The following is a 15,314-nucleotide window of genomic DNA, read 5'->3' as shown; positions in this document are numbered from 1 at the left end:
CCACTACATTCAAGTGACTTTAGAATTAGATAAAATCATTTGTCTCTTTCTTCACTGTGACGGAACTATTCAAATTCTTCCTTGTTATACTGAAAGACTGCCTTTCAAAATAAAACACAGCTACAAAACACGTAAAAGTTTTCTGCTTTTGTGTATAGTAAATCAACAACCACACCACACTGTTCCGGCCAACTTCAGACAGATTTCTCCAGTAATGGATTAAATCTGTTTTTCCACTAACATGTGCTTGATCCATCTTTAATAATGTGCCTCTCTTAAGCTGCAGGGCTTTGTATAGACGCGTAATGCCAGGAAGACAAAGACTTTATGATCTGTCAGGGTCATTCTTCAGGATAAAGTGTTTGATAGTTAGCATATTGATAGTGTAATGGAATTAATGAAGGCAGACATACTGCTTTAATTGATACCATTTGTTTCTGTAATCACTAGTGATTCCACTGTCCAGATTGCTCTACTACTTCCTCATGCTCCAATAAGGCACTTCCTTCTGCCACACAGGTGGCTTCTTTTCTTTTTTTCTTCTTCTGCTAAAAAAATAGTGATTGGAAAATGTAGAGAATGGGCCCTAAGCTGACTCACAGCTTAAAGATCTTTACGTCAGAATGTCTGCATTCTTCACAAAACTAGCACTCACATAACTGTCAATATGTCATTTTTCTCTAGTGCTCCTTGGCAAAAATGCTAAGCACATTCAGCACCTGCCAAATATTCACAAACACAGAACAAATAAATACAGAAGTTAATGATACTGGAGTATTGGGAACTCACTTGAAAAGCTGCAGATTAATTACATTCTTTATACAAGGGTAGGAGGGTTGTGAATCTAACAACATGCTATCTGTGTTAACAAAAAAGGTTATTTTTAGTTTGTAGGTGGTGATAGTTTTCTAAGAGATACTAATGACCCCTTATATTACATTCTTTCTGACTAGCTTCTCTTCCTTTAGAAAATGTATTTATATCAAATCAGCCCTTCTTGATGTAAGCAGAGCTGAATGAAATTCCTTGAGAGGTGGAGACAGTACTGAAATCAGGAGCATTTCTAAGTCAGCCATGACTCTTTGCTTTACACTTCTGTCAAGGAAGAAATGTGTGCCATTTGTATTCAAGACAGTGCACCAGTCTCTTTAGGTTAGAAGTGAATAAGACTCCCAGGGTAACAGTTATTAGAAAGAGACTGGATTGTGCTGTTTCCACGTCATTTTAAAACAGGCAAAAAACAACAACAACAAAAACAAACAAACAAATAAAAAAACCTGAAAGAACACCAAATATGGCTTGACAAGGACATATATTGGCAGAATCTGTGTCTTTAAGGAAAAAATAACTGAATGTGCTGCTTTTGAAAAACTCTGTCTCAAGAGTTAAATACTCTTCCCAAACTATAGATACTTCTTTTGCTAATTTCTGAGACTTCCAATACGTAAAGCTTTAATATTTGTTACATATAAAATTTACTGATTTTCCATTAAAAACTGTGTGTGTAATCAGCAATTACAGTGATGTTAAAAATTCTAAGCCAGGTAATTAAACTTATTACTACAGGAGCGTGGTCCCTGTACAGGTAGCAAAACATGTTAGTTCAAAGTAATGACACCACCGTGTAATGAGTATGAAATTCATTGGATAATGATGAAGAATTCACTTCTGTAGTTAACCTCCCTTTCAAGTGACTTAGCTGCAATTACAGATATCAAAAGTTTTATCCATTATATAATTACACAGTAGATGAAAAAAAAGAAAAATTAATCTCACATAGTTAAGATACTTATCTGTGGAGACAGTTTAGCAACCCAATTTAAGTATCTAAAAAAGCAACTGAATGAGTTTCCTCATTTTGAGAGTCTTTTTAAGACCTTGACATAATTTAGATGATTGAGGCCATACCTTCTGGTCTAAAAATTCAGAGGAAACAAATAGGTGGATACAACATGGAGTATTTGCATAAGACAACTGACAGTCCCAGTAAACAATATGCTGATTGCTGGTTCAGTGTATGCAATGTGTATCTGTGCTTTGATGCCTGGATTAACTTCCTCAAAATTTCTGCCTTGGCTTATTTGTCTGGCATGAAGACTCATCACAGAAGTAGTGAATTTTTTTGTCTTCCTTGGAGAAAATTTCAAATAAGGAAATAAAAATGAATCCAGAAAGCTTATATGCATAGCAGTCCTAAAAGTCAGACACTGACCCCAAGCTAAGTTATATGCTTCAGGAGGTTAACAAAAATAGTTATTTATTAACTCTTTCTATAGCTACACAGAAAAGTAATTAAAAACAAAACAAAACAAAACAAAACAAAAAAAAAACCACAACAAAACAACAACAACAAAAAGCTTGAAAAATTTGATCTCTTCTTCAACATGCATGGGCTTATATGAGATCCAAGACAGCATATAGTGGTTTGGAAGTCCTTTAAGAAGCCTGTCCTACCCAGTACAGAGTAATATTCTCTTACTATCAGTGAACTCAGTTTTGTTGTTGTATAAAAGAAATATTTCTCCACAGTTTGAACAGAACTACTGATATTAGTACAGCACAATTCAGCTAACTAGCATTTCTGCCCCATTCCCAAGTCAAAATCTTTTCATACCTTAGGAGGATGGGTTTGCCTTGTTAATCATATTAAAAGGAAACTACAAACAAGTAATTACATTTTGTCTCCCAAAGTTCCCTCTACAGTTTTAAATCCTTAATTTCTATTTTGAAGCATTCAATTCATGGGGTTACCAAGTGATGCTGCAGTTATTATCCTTCACTTAATTAGTAGCTGCTTTCTTGTCATGGATAATTTCTATCTTGTATGATGTAAGTAATAACTAATACTCCTTTTAAAATACAAGACCAAGTAATCTTCATTAGTAGAGCTCAAACTATATCCCAGAAGAAGTGCCCTATTTCTCTTTTGTCTAAACTGAAGCACAGACGTGTTAGAATAATAGCTAACATTTTCAAGAACAGCAAGAATACTAAGTGGCAGAGCTAGAAACAAAATCCTCACTTGAATTCAAGGGCAACATTCTGTACATCCATGTTCATCATAAAGTTGCAACATTTTATTTATCTCAAGTATTTTGCTCACTAGCAGGAGTAAGTGTATGAATTTTGACAGGAAAAGATATTTAAGAAAAACAAAAGTTGGCCAAACCCTGAATCCTCCTCTTCTTGCTCAAAGTAGATGGTAGCAACATGCGTAGTCACTCATGTCCTGTCTTTTCAACAACAGTATTTATTTCAAGGAGGTCTAATCCCTTGATAATGTAAGAATCTGAAGAAAATGAATATTTAATGTGATTTTCCTCTAATCACATTTAGATAAGAACAGAAGCTCTACTGCTCGTTACAGTCAAGAAAATCCTCAATCTTAAAATTAATTTAATCTTTTTCTACTAGACCCTATCAATCACAAAACTATCATAGAAAACCATCTTTACCAAAGATATTATTTAGTCTTGTGTTATGGATTTCCACCAGATCTCTTTAAAGAAATGTAACCAGGTTCTAAATGGGGAAACTTTATTATTATTATTATTATTATTATTATTATTATTATTATTATTATTATTATTATTATTATTATTATTATTAAAGCAGCAAAAGCAGCCTCAAAGCATAGACACTTCATGCTTAACCTAGTAATGGCATCAAGTATACAATGCACTGCTCACCAGAATAGATGCCACAGATGGCAGATGAAGAACATCTGCATTTAATCTCTAAAAATATATTTTCCTTCTGATTCTCCTGACCTTCCCCATTTTGTTCAAAGTCACTGTGTAGTTCAGGTAGTGATTATCTGATAGACTAGCACAAGCAAATTTTTTGCTTGCCTTCTATTTCTTTTAGTTCTCAGAACAAGTATAAGTGTTCTTCAAGTGAATAAATCATTCCTGCTTATCTTCAAAATACGGTAAGGCTTTAAGCCACTTATTTACCTGTTCTCCTGTTTGTCCAAGCAGAGAAAATGCAACCTAGGAGAGTCCCCTGATGGACATCTCTACAGAAAACTAGAAGGAGGCAGAGGAAAAAGGCTAAGTTAAGAAGCACTTCCGTCTTTGTTACTGTGCTATACTAAGAAGGTTCAGTTACTGAAAAGAAAGTGTTCAAAGATCCAGTGGAATGACAGTCAGACAGAAATCAATCAAAAATCAGAAATCAGAGAAACAACACTCCTACTTTCCATAAGCAAACTTTTCTTGAGAAGATATAAAAACTGGAAAAGTATCAATGTTGTAAAATTCTTGAATGTAATTCTGACTATGGAATACTTTTTGAAATCCTTAGATTCAGTTGTTTAGAATGCCTTTTCATAGCCAACTGGAAGAAAATACCTATTCCTCCTATAGAATTGCACTTCTCGTTCGGTTTTACTGCATCACCTTTGATTTATCACCTGCTAAAATTGGGGAAAAATGAAATGCAGTTCCTGAGGCCAGAATCAATACACTTTTCACTCTGAGTGACAATAGAGTAAAACTTTGGGGAACACATGTCATCAAAAATGTGTGTCTTTGAATGGCTTGCTTATTATGAAGGTATATTTTCATCTTTCAAGTGTGTTGTTTTTGTGAAAAACACTGACAAACCATGCAAAAATTTTTATAAAACTGCAATGCAATTTTTAAAAAGAAGAAAACTGGTAGATATTAAGAAGAAGGAATAATACAGAAGGAGAATATCATATGAGAGTTTTTAGGAAACATTTCCAAGTCTTTTACTTGTATCGATACTTAAGCTATTAGAACTATAAGTGCCTGTTTGGATGAAAGCTATAAAGGCTTCTGTGCCGTAACTGCGTAGCACAAGTAAAATGTGCAAAATCATTCTTCACTGATTTTCCTCCCATGCCTTTGAATAACCTGTCTTTTTTAGAAAAACACCTCCCCGGACAAGAGATTAACAGTAGCATCAGGACAGAAATACCAAAATATATTTAACACAAATTTTGCATTATTTACGTCTCATATTTTTGCATTTCAAAAAAATAAAAAATGAAATTACTACCTCATGCAAGTTCTGCTTTCTTTTCCTCCAACTTCATTACTTCCTTATAATACCATCTACTTACAGCAATTCTCTGTCCCCTTTTGTCCTTCCCTCATCTTTTACATATGCAGTGCACTCTGAAAACTCTGTCAGAACTATCCTTGGATCTTATCTGAGTTACACTGGAGAATAGTTTCACTTCTGTCAGGTTTGCAGACACTTTATCTATATTGTTTTACCCGCTTTCCCATTCCATCTCATACATGAAATGAAATAAAGCCACTCCAACTTTATTCCTTTTTTTTTTTTTTTCCCTTCTCTGTGTTGCCTCTGTTGTTTGTTTTCAGATCAAGACTTCATAACAGTGTATATTTTTCGTTTATATTTTTGTAAGCAGTGCCAGGTATACTGTAAGGTCTTATTAAAGAATAAAAAGGAAACTGAAATTCAATATTCTTACATAACTGAGAAAATACAAAACCATGTGTTTTAATTTCTACTCCACAGAGGTAGGGAGAACTTAAATTGAGCTAAATTCACTATAGTAAGAGCAGATTTGTTTGCCAGAAAAGAGGAGATTCAAATCAGATCAACTTTTTTCTCATTGATTATAATGTAAAAATTAAACAAAAAATATTTAGGTAGAAGCTGGAGTTTGGATCTAAGAAGGTTTTTAACAAAAGAAAAAGACATTTTTATGAAACCAAATGAAGCAGTGAAAAAATGTAAAAATAACCATATACTATGTAGCATAATACCATCATAAACAGTAAAATCCTAGAAAAATGTTAAATTCCAAAATGCTTATTTTTTTTTTAATGTAACATAGATGAAAGAACAATAAATCTCAGCCTGAGCCATATCAAAATCAAACACTCTTGCTTTGTTTTGACTACATCTCTACTGTTCTTGTGACATACTTCATGGATAAACTGCTGTTTTCTCCAGCCAATTACTCTGGAGCAGTCTGCATCCATGATGCTCAGGGGATCGCCAGCCCCTTCAAAAACTGATTCAGACAGCACTCAGCATATTACTGGCACAGAACATATTCCAGAACTATTGTGCCTACTCAGCGCAAACACCTGTAAGCACACCACACTTACCATCTGTCTGCCCTCGTGTGCCATGTGTACACTCCATCAAGCTTGAAAAACAGCCATATGAAGCCAAACATTGCTCAGTGGTCCTGGAGACAACAGGCTGCTCCCCCAGTTGCCACTGCTGCATGCCCTGTGTGACATCTTGTCAGGTCTCTACTAAGCCAGCCTTGCCCTCCTATGATCAAGGTCAGGATATTAATTTAGACGCTTCCTCTTTCAGAAATATCCTTGAAGAAGAAACACATGCAGCTATTGGTCATATTGAGAAACACAATATTGCATTGTGGCGCTGGGAGCTCAAAGCTATACACAGCACTTCTGACGTACTGTTCTGGGCTACTGAATGGAGGGATCACTTCCCTTGACTTGGCTCTTTGCTGTCAGGGTGTACTTATGGCATGCATTCAGCTTTTTGTCCACTAGGGTACTCAAGTCTTTTCCTCCAGTGCTGCTTCTGTTAGCCTCGTCCTGTGCAGCTGCATAGGGATTTATTCTTTTTTTTTTTTTTTTCAATCCAGTAGCAGGACTTCAGGTTTGCTTTTACTAAAATTTGTGAAGCTCCTGACAGATCATTTCTCTAGCTACCTGAGGGAATGACACTTCTGTAGAGCAGGAGTGTTGTCTGCAAGGTTTCTGGCCTTTTCTTACCTGTGTGGTACCTCCATAGTGTTTGAGTACAGACGGGTCATGCCCACTCTACATCCCCATTGTAGGCACAGACTGCTGGCCTTGCTGAGGTATTACAGGGGGGCAGCACAGCCTATTCTGCTGTGAGCAGGCAGCCAGCAGTCCACTCTGAAGGGCCATCCTGTGTGGCATCCTCACAGCTTTTCCTGGAAAAGGGAAATTCTGTACCACACCATGAATCTGCAAAGGTGCCAGAACAAACGAGGATGAAAGACAGAAAAATCAGTTGCTTGGTAAGAGATGTAATTGCTATTTCAACAAGAGAAGCGTAAGATCACCAGGTCTTCTTTCCCGGTGTTTGTGTATTGATTTGGAGATTGTATAGGAGATCTGGGGGAAAACAAAGTCTGTTCTATTGCTCCTTGCAGTGATGTTTTGAGAAGTCATATGTTTCCCATGGTGGTAGCCACTCCTTCTGAACTGATGATTGCATCGTTGCTGAATCTTCCAGTTCTACGGTTTCAGTCTGGCAAGTAATTTTGGTATAAGATAGAAGTGTCTAGGCATTCACTAGTCTCACACATTTGTTTTCCAGTTCCTGACTGAAACAACAGCTATTTAAAAAAGAATAATCTACTGCACACTTGGATTTCGCTGACAGCACTCCCACCTTCTGGGCCCAGTTAAGTTGTCACATCTGGTGATGCTCTCTTGAATCCTCAGTATCACCATCTGAAGAACAGAATGAAAGGATGGTGTAAATGATCTGTTTTAGTCTAAATCTAAAGATCTATCAGGAGCTGTAAAGGTCACATCTGTTTCTTCAGATCTTGGTGACTAACAGCATCATAGGCCAAAAACCTATCTGCAATAACCGTCTTGATTTCATACACACTATTTTCCATTTTACATACAATTTTGTTATTTAACCTTATAAATGATGTTTCTACAGTTTATTCTCACAGCTATTGTATTCCAGTGGTATCTGTGTTATTAATAGTCATGTGTTGTGATGCTGCTGTTACAAACTACTATATTCAGAGTTTGTCTGCATAAATATTTACTTAGTATACTTTAATTTGCAAAATCTCACATAGACTTTTGAATTGTAGATGGACAGGGCTATGATTCTACACCAGTAAATAGGGTTGGTTTTTTTCATAAAACTTTGCTTGAAACAAAAAAAGAAATACGATAGAAAGGAGAAAGAATCAAGACTTTTAAAAGAAGCATGGAAGTTTAACACCTCCATAAATTAGGCAAGTGTATTAGCATTGGCTAGGACAGTTAGTTTTCAGCCTCATAGTCTACCTGCTGCTATGTTTTGGATTTGTGACAAAAACAGTGTGGATAACACACATATGATTAAAATATTGCTGAGCAGTGCTACACAGCAGGAGTTTTATATTCCTCACACTGTCTTGCCAGCAGGGAGAACAGGAGTGAGCAAGTCAGTGAGCAGCTGTATGGTGGTGAGCTGCCTGCTGAGGTCCAGCCACAGCAGTTTTCTGAAAGATGCCCCCAAGTTTAACATATCAGCAAAGTGGGAATCCACACATGATTGGACCTCAGCATGGTAAAGCACGTTCATCCCCAAAATGATCAGTCTTGAAATACCTCAATATTGATATATTTGGTCTATATATATATATATATTTAACAAAGTTAACAAGCAATAAAGTGAATAAGGTAGTTAATTTTCTCATACAGAGACTATATTGAAGTTTCAGCAGAAATTGAATTTTTAAAATACTTGCAGGAAAATATGTCTATCATACTATTCATTCAGGCATTCTTCAAAAACAGGAAAGCCACCAGCATACTTGTCATGTTCTGGACTGTTATTCTTACTGTGAATATCAATACTGTGATTAATTGTCCTGCCAGTATACGCAGGCCTGTTTACATTTCAGCAAGTGAGTCTTTTTTTAAAAATATTTTCAATGCTTCTCCTTCATGTTAGAGAAACTGCAATATTGGACTTAACAGATCTGTAATTTACTGTGCTTATTAATATTGCACAGGAGTTTCATGCCATTTTTCCCCAACATGTCTGGCCAGGGATCCAGGTTATCTTCATTGGAATTCTTGGCAGGATTTTTTTCCATTAAATAATCCATAACAAGGAAATTTCAAAATGAAGTGTTCTTTGGAGACTTCATAGTCTCCAAGCCCTCGTTAAATTGCCATTTATACAATATGCTACCTAACCACCAGGGTCACTTTGCTGTGAAGGTACATCACAATGGGAAAGCAGTAAATCTTGGTGAATATTTCACAACTGTCTCTGGCAATTAAGGTTTTGAAAGGCATCTTCTCTGCATAGCCAGTAAAATGAGAATCAAAAGGCAAGTGCAGGACAGCCTAGATGAAATGAATCAACTGCTGTCCTGTATTATTTCACAATGAGAGAAAAAACTCAGGCTAAAGTAAAAAATGATAGGCACTGTTGTGGTACTCCACTGTGTAGTAACAAAAGATTCTATGGAGTTCTTTTGAGCATGGGAGAAAAATATTTTTAGGAGCTGTTGTTTCATTTCAAATATACAGGATTTCTTTGTCAAATAAGAATTCAGAGAGTGACAGATCTTTTTCATTCTTGCTTTTTGAGAAATTCAGTCTCTGTTGCTGAGGATTCTCTCATGCTGTGAAAGACATTCATTGAATTTAGCCTAGACAATCTCTTCAGTGTTTCCAATTTCCACTGGACTGGAAATAGGATTGTATTTCCACCTAAATTTAGAAGTTTTCAATCCACTGGACATACAATTGTTTTGCAGAAACACCATAAGGCACATTAGAGTCTCAAAAGCTGGAAGCTTTTCTCTTCCCCCCACCCCCATTTTTAAGGAAACACTTTTGCTCCTTATACTTTTGACACTTAAAAATACTATAGAGTTGTGTTAGTGCAGGTCAAACTGCATTTCTCCCATCCTAAACAAATCCGTTTAAATAAAGCTATTAACTCCTCAAAGCAAGCAAATTTAAAAAGCTGAAATAAAATTTGCTTTTTAATCATTTTTAATAACAGTGTTGCAATCAAGCATTTCTTAGCCTTTTTTAAAAGTTAACTGATTATATTATTAGTCATCTTACACCAAAAATAGTCAAAGATTTTCCAAACACTACCAAGATCATGCAACAGTTAATAATGCAGCATCATTTTTAAGTACTGATAATGTTAATGAATCTTATGTCTTCCTGTATATTGTTACCATAGGAAATAACATCATGCACGTGAGAAATGGGAACATGATATTTTGTTGCATCACTGAACAAGTTGCTATTAGAGACCTATAGCTGTCAGAACTAGTTGCAATGTAAAAATGAAGCAGCAATTCTTTCCTATGGCTCCACCATATATCACATGCTTCACATGTATGATTTATTACACATACACATGTTCCTAGTAGCAGTACCAGATTTGAGCCACATTTCCAGAAAAGCTTCAGGGCTAGGAAAGAGTTGATACAAAAATAGAATAACAGGGACATATGATAAGTCCCATAATGCGTGTGGTAATTCTTGCAAGAAGACTATTTATCAATACAAGTTTCAGGCTAGGTTCTGATCTGATTCAATTACTATCACTCATTACATATTCTAGTTTTTAAAAAACTTGCAGCAGTAGGAAATTCAGCATTAAACTTAGTAACTGTACCACTACTATATTATACCTGTGGTAGGTGGCACACTTTGCACCATAAACATCAGATGAGATATTTTATGTACTTTAAAGTCATTAATACTAAGTGTTGTTAAAAGCAGGGTACTGCATTATGTAGAAAAACACATGATGTGGCATTGAGTTCCTATGTTTATCTTATCCTATAACACACATAACATATAGCTGTGTTTCCTATTCCACTTTACCAGGAGCAACACCGATACTAAGCATCAATATGTGATACTATGTAAATTTCAAGTTTCCAAGCTGTTTGAAGAAGAAATTTTATATAAGCAATTGGGTATTCTTCCTGTCAGGGCTCTGACAAATACCACACCTTCTCCTCATGGCCTAGGAATTCTATTTAAGCTCTAGCTTGGGCATTCATTCTTTTGTTTAAACTGTACTTTAGGCATAGATATCTCCAGCTCACAGCCATTCCTCTATCTGACCATGGACAAATCTCATCGATCCAAAATCTGACCTACAGACTGATTTCTAGCTCGACTTCAGACCTGCTTTGTTGCTCTACTCTCTTCTGGCAATCACTGGACAGTGTCTTATCTTACCTGCTGTCCCTAGACCTGACCTTTGCCAGCAAATTCCCTGCCTTATCAGTTTCGTTGCCATGCTCAGCTTCTTGTCCCCCTGGGGAGCAACCAGGCCTTGCTGCCTACTGACATTCACATGCATTGCTTTGTCACTTAGGACATCTCAGAAAGTGCTGAAATGCATGGGAAAAACAAAAACAAACAAACAAAAGATGATAATAGATACACCACCCACTGAGTCACATGCATGACAAGGCTGTCCTTTCTTTCCTTGGATTTAACTAATTCAGCTATGGCTCTGTGTAGAAACTAATTAAGTACACACAAGATGTTTCTAGGGAAGACTTATCTTTCCTTGTTCTAGCAACATGTTGCAATGATGTGTTAGAGCATAATACCTATACCACAGAGCACCTTGAATTGGTAAGAAAACAGTTTGCTTCATTCTGGTGATGCTGCATTGATCAGTCATTGACACTTAAAAATTAAGCTATCATTTAGTCAATCCTTTTATTTTTTTTTCCTGGACACTTTTACAATAAGCTCTTCATGTGCTCAATTCAGCAGCTTAAGTTATTCAAATCCATTGAAATATATCAGAAGGACTCCTAATGAGGTTCCCTCTACTCTTTTTTTGAGTTGTCTTTGTATAAAATACTAATACAGAATGCCAAGTTGAGACTCTCTTCCAACCCTCTTCATCAGTCAGGTCGGTCCTCCTGTGACTAGGCAGGGGGTCCGCCATTTTTCAGGGGATATCTCCCTGGTCCCCTTCCCTCTGGGACACCAGTGAGTCACTCCACCAGCCGATCTCCCTCTTGCACTCCCTGATGGTCCTTAGATTCTGCAACTCCACCCTGAGTTCCACACTTCATATAGAAGAAACCCTTGCCCAGTGGCAGTCTTACCTGCTCTGAAGCTAATTTTCCTTTAGCTTATTGGTGCGTTGTGGTTTTGTGATTTCTGTTGTCGGTATTCCACATCAGAACATCAAGCAGAACAGCAGCAACTAAAGAGTTAATGTTCTGGTTCCGTTTTACCGTCTTTTGGGGCATTTTGGGTTCCCGGAGAGGGAGGGACGGGGCGGCATCCCAGGTGGACTTGGCGCAGAGAGGAAGGATGTTGAACCGGACCGAACCGGATCGGACCGGACCGGACCCAGCCTCTCTCTGCATCAGTCCGTCTCAGCTCGCCGCGGAGAAAAGCACGTGCTTCCCTCGCACTGTCGTGGTTTGACTTCAACTTTGGGTACCGTTATCAATCTCATTTATTTTGTTTTGATTGAATTTAGTAATTTACCTTTACTTCTCACATCGTTGCCACTGTATTTTCTCTTTGTTAAAACTATCTGCTCGCTCTCTGCCCTCCCCCCCTCCCGGACCGCGTGGTCCGGTACCGGCCGGGTGGCGTGGCGAACCTTACGGCTTCTTTTCTTTTTCTTTTTCTTTTTTCTTTTTCTTTTTTCTTTTTTCTTTTTCTTTTTCTTTTCCTTTTCCTTTTCCTTTTTCTTTTTCTTTTTCTTTTTCTTTTTTTTTCTTTTTTTTTTCTTTTTTTCTTTTTTTTTTCTTTTTTTCTTTTTTTTCTTTTTTTTCTTTTTCTTCTTTTCTTTTTTTCTTTTCTTTTCTTTTCTTTTCTTTTCTTTTCTTTTCTTTTCTTTTCTTTTCTTTTCTTTTCTTTTCTTTTCTTTTCTTTTTTTTCTTTTCCCTTTTCCTCTCCTTTCCTCTCCTTTCCTCTCCTTTCCTTTCTCTTTTTTCCCTCCGTTTTCTTCGCTCATTTTTCCCTCCTTTTCCCGGAGCCTGTGTGCTCCCCCCGTCACGGACTTCTACCTGGGGACAGCCCCGTGACATGCCGTCTACTGCCCCATCTGCGTTCCATCCCTACTTGTATCGGTGCTGGTGGGCTGCACTGTGCCTTGGCTCCGTAAGCACTGCCTCGCAATAACTAAATCATCAGTGTGTTATCAACTGTTTGTGTCACAAATCCACAACATATAGCAGCTGACAGATTACTGCACTGGAAAATTAACTCTTGTCCTGATCAGGATTAATACAGGAACAAATGATTTGCTTTGTGATACTGGCAATTAAGTTAGCTGTTTTTTTTTGTGCTCTCAGAGTGTTAGTGCATGTGTTGTGAAATAAATCGAGTCAATTTTAGTATTATTTCTCATCTGATTTCTCTTCTATAGTGTGAATACATCAAGGTATGTAAAAATAGAACATGTTTCAAGGGTTCCTAAACGGCTTTATGTCTCATGCCTACAGGATAACCTCATACAAGTTTTATGCTTCTAGAAGCTATTATTTACAGTAGCATGTAGTCAGACAATGATGTTCACAAATTTAAATGCATTCAATGCTTTACTCTGACACAATGTCAATAAATATTGCTTAAAGTACAACAGAATAAGTTCAGCACAGGATCAGAGATGAGATAATGCACAGTTCAACTATAGTGATAAAGCCTTGTAACTATAGATACTTCCATCTTGTTTTCATCACTTAGAGCTGTTGGAATCTGAGGAAAATGCTGGGACTTAATCTGCTTCTGGTGAATTCCTGTACTTAATGCCTGTGCTTAGTTCGTTGATCTGAAAGTTCATATTGCAGTGGATATACTTTCACATATGCCTATGTATAACATTCATATCACCTGGCATGTGTACTTGAGTTGAATGTTGACTAGCAGCTTCTTACTAGCAGTAACTGTGTATATGATGTCAAATTACAGTGTAACAATTACAATTTTTGTTCTGAAGCATATGGGGAAATTATCAAAATAAGATTGGCAGGTAGAAGTAGGTAAAAAAAATTGAAACAAATGTTTCCACTGGAACAAGGCAGCCTGGACTTTAGTTTAATTTAACTGCACAAAAAGCAGTGTGAATTTTCACTGGTGAAAGTTATGAATAATTTATTGTTTCAGTGCATCACTTAAAATGGTGAAGGCAAAAGAAACAAAATAGAAGCAGTCACTATTCTTTGTTTATAAACAAAACAGCTAAACTAGATTTCTAGTTTATCTAGGAGATACAGACTTGTGTGTAAATTTGACTATGAATTAACATTATTATAGCATGGGTATTTTCCTTTTAGCTTGTGCATCTTGTACATTTATGAAATCTGCTTCTTTTTTTTTCTTTTCTTCTTTTTTTTTTCTTTTTCTTTTTCTTTTTTTTTTTTTCCCTTGATAGGGAGAATCAAAGTTTTTGGCTTAGAAGCTCTTAAATGTGCTTTTAATCAGGATTGTTGCCAGCACATAGAAGTAGTCACAATAATAACAGTGCCAAGTGCTTTAAAATGGAGGGAGTGGAAAATTGTCAGGCAGAAATTTGGCAGACAATATTTCTTAACTAATGTGCTAGTTCAAATGTAATGTAAACAAAATGTGATTAAACACTTTTCTTGGGGAGAAATAACACGTCATAGCTCCTCTGAGTGTTTCATCCCAGCTTCTTACATCTTCATTTTTTAACAGATTAGTTTTAATATTTCCTCTATAATATGATAAACTGGGGACATGGAGAAAGCAGCAGATCACTAATCCATTGGTCTGCTGTCCTTTCTTGTACACATACAGAAACATTTTTACTCAGCAGCTGAGTTTCAGATTTTATTGTATTGTAGACAAAACAGAGAATTAAGAAGCAAAACCATGAAAATGGAATGTTAATCAACTAAACATCTGTGTGACCTTGCCCTTCACAGACTGCAAGGCATTAAGTCTCGGATATGATCACAGAGCATGTATTTATCTCAAGGCCAACAGTAGAACTTATGAGAAGCGATGACATTCATAATGGAGCTAAAGGCAGAGAATTTTGTTGTTAACTTTTTTCCCCCCAATAAAGTCTCAATCAAAAATTAAAATGACGAGATTAATATAGGTGTAAGATCCCATGGCTCAGCAGCCATAAAATCTTTGTCTGATAAGTGGTTGTCTCTCTCAAAGGAGGAACAAGACTGGGAGAGCAGAGCATTTAGGGAGATGTTTCCATCAGGAATTTGATATTCCACTAGGAGTCAGGAAATACGAGTGGTAACATCATTGACAATTTGAAATTTCTGTTTCTTGCTTACCTGTGCTACAGCCAGGAGTGAGGATAAAATGGCTTTTCCACAGCACAAGAAATCAAACTGTTCTTATATTTAAAAGCTATACTAATTCTTACTGGATATTTGAATGTTTTTTCTCATGCAGTTAACTACATATATTTGAGATCACATTTTCTATTCAGTACAATAGCTTTTTCACTCAGGTAGTTTGTTAACTCTCCAACTGTTGCCCGAAATAGAGGCAATGCAATGTAACATCTCCCTTTTAAATTATGAGTACTTAAAGAGCAGAGTAAGATGATTA

General features: G+C 36.5%; 1 long non-coding RNA gene across 1 annotated transcript in view; it reads right to left on the bottom strand.

Annotated features, from left to right (window-relative positions):
- Positions 1-12,361, bottom strand: part of LOC146760713 (uncharacterized) — a 189,085-nt gene extending 176,724 nt beyond the window's left edge. Inside the window, exons 1-2 of the long non-coding RNA XR_014947124.1 lie at positions 11,864-12,361; positions 6,114-7,469 (exon numbers count right to left, since the gene is read on the bottom strand). This is a non-coding gene — a long non-coding RNA (uncharacterized LOC146760713). The remainder of the gene's footprint in view (positions 1-6,113; positions 7,470-11,863) is intronic.
- Between the last annotated feature and the right edge of the window lie 2,953 nt (positions 12,362-15,314).

The sequence above is a fragment of the Coturnix japonica genome, chromosome 5 (assembly GCF_054131305.1).
Source record: "Coturnix japonica strain WE chromosome 5, WE-NBRP24, whole genome shotgun sequence".
NCBI lineage: Eukaryota > Metazoa > Chordata > Aves > Galliformes > Phasianidae > Coturnix > Coturnix japonica.
The sequence above is the reverse complement of the archived record's forward strand: the minus strand, read 5'-3'. Positions and strand labels throughout refer to the sequence as shown.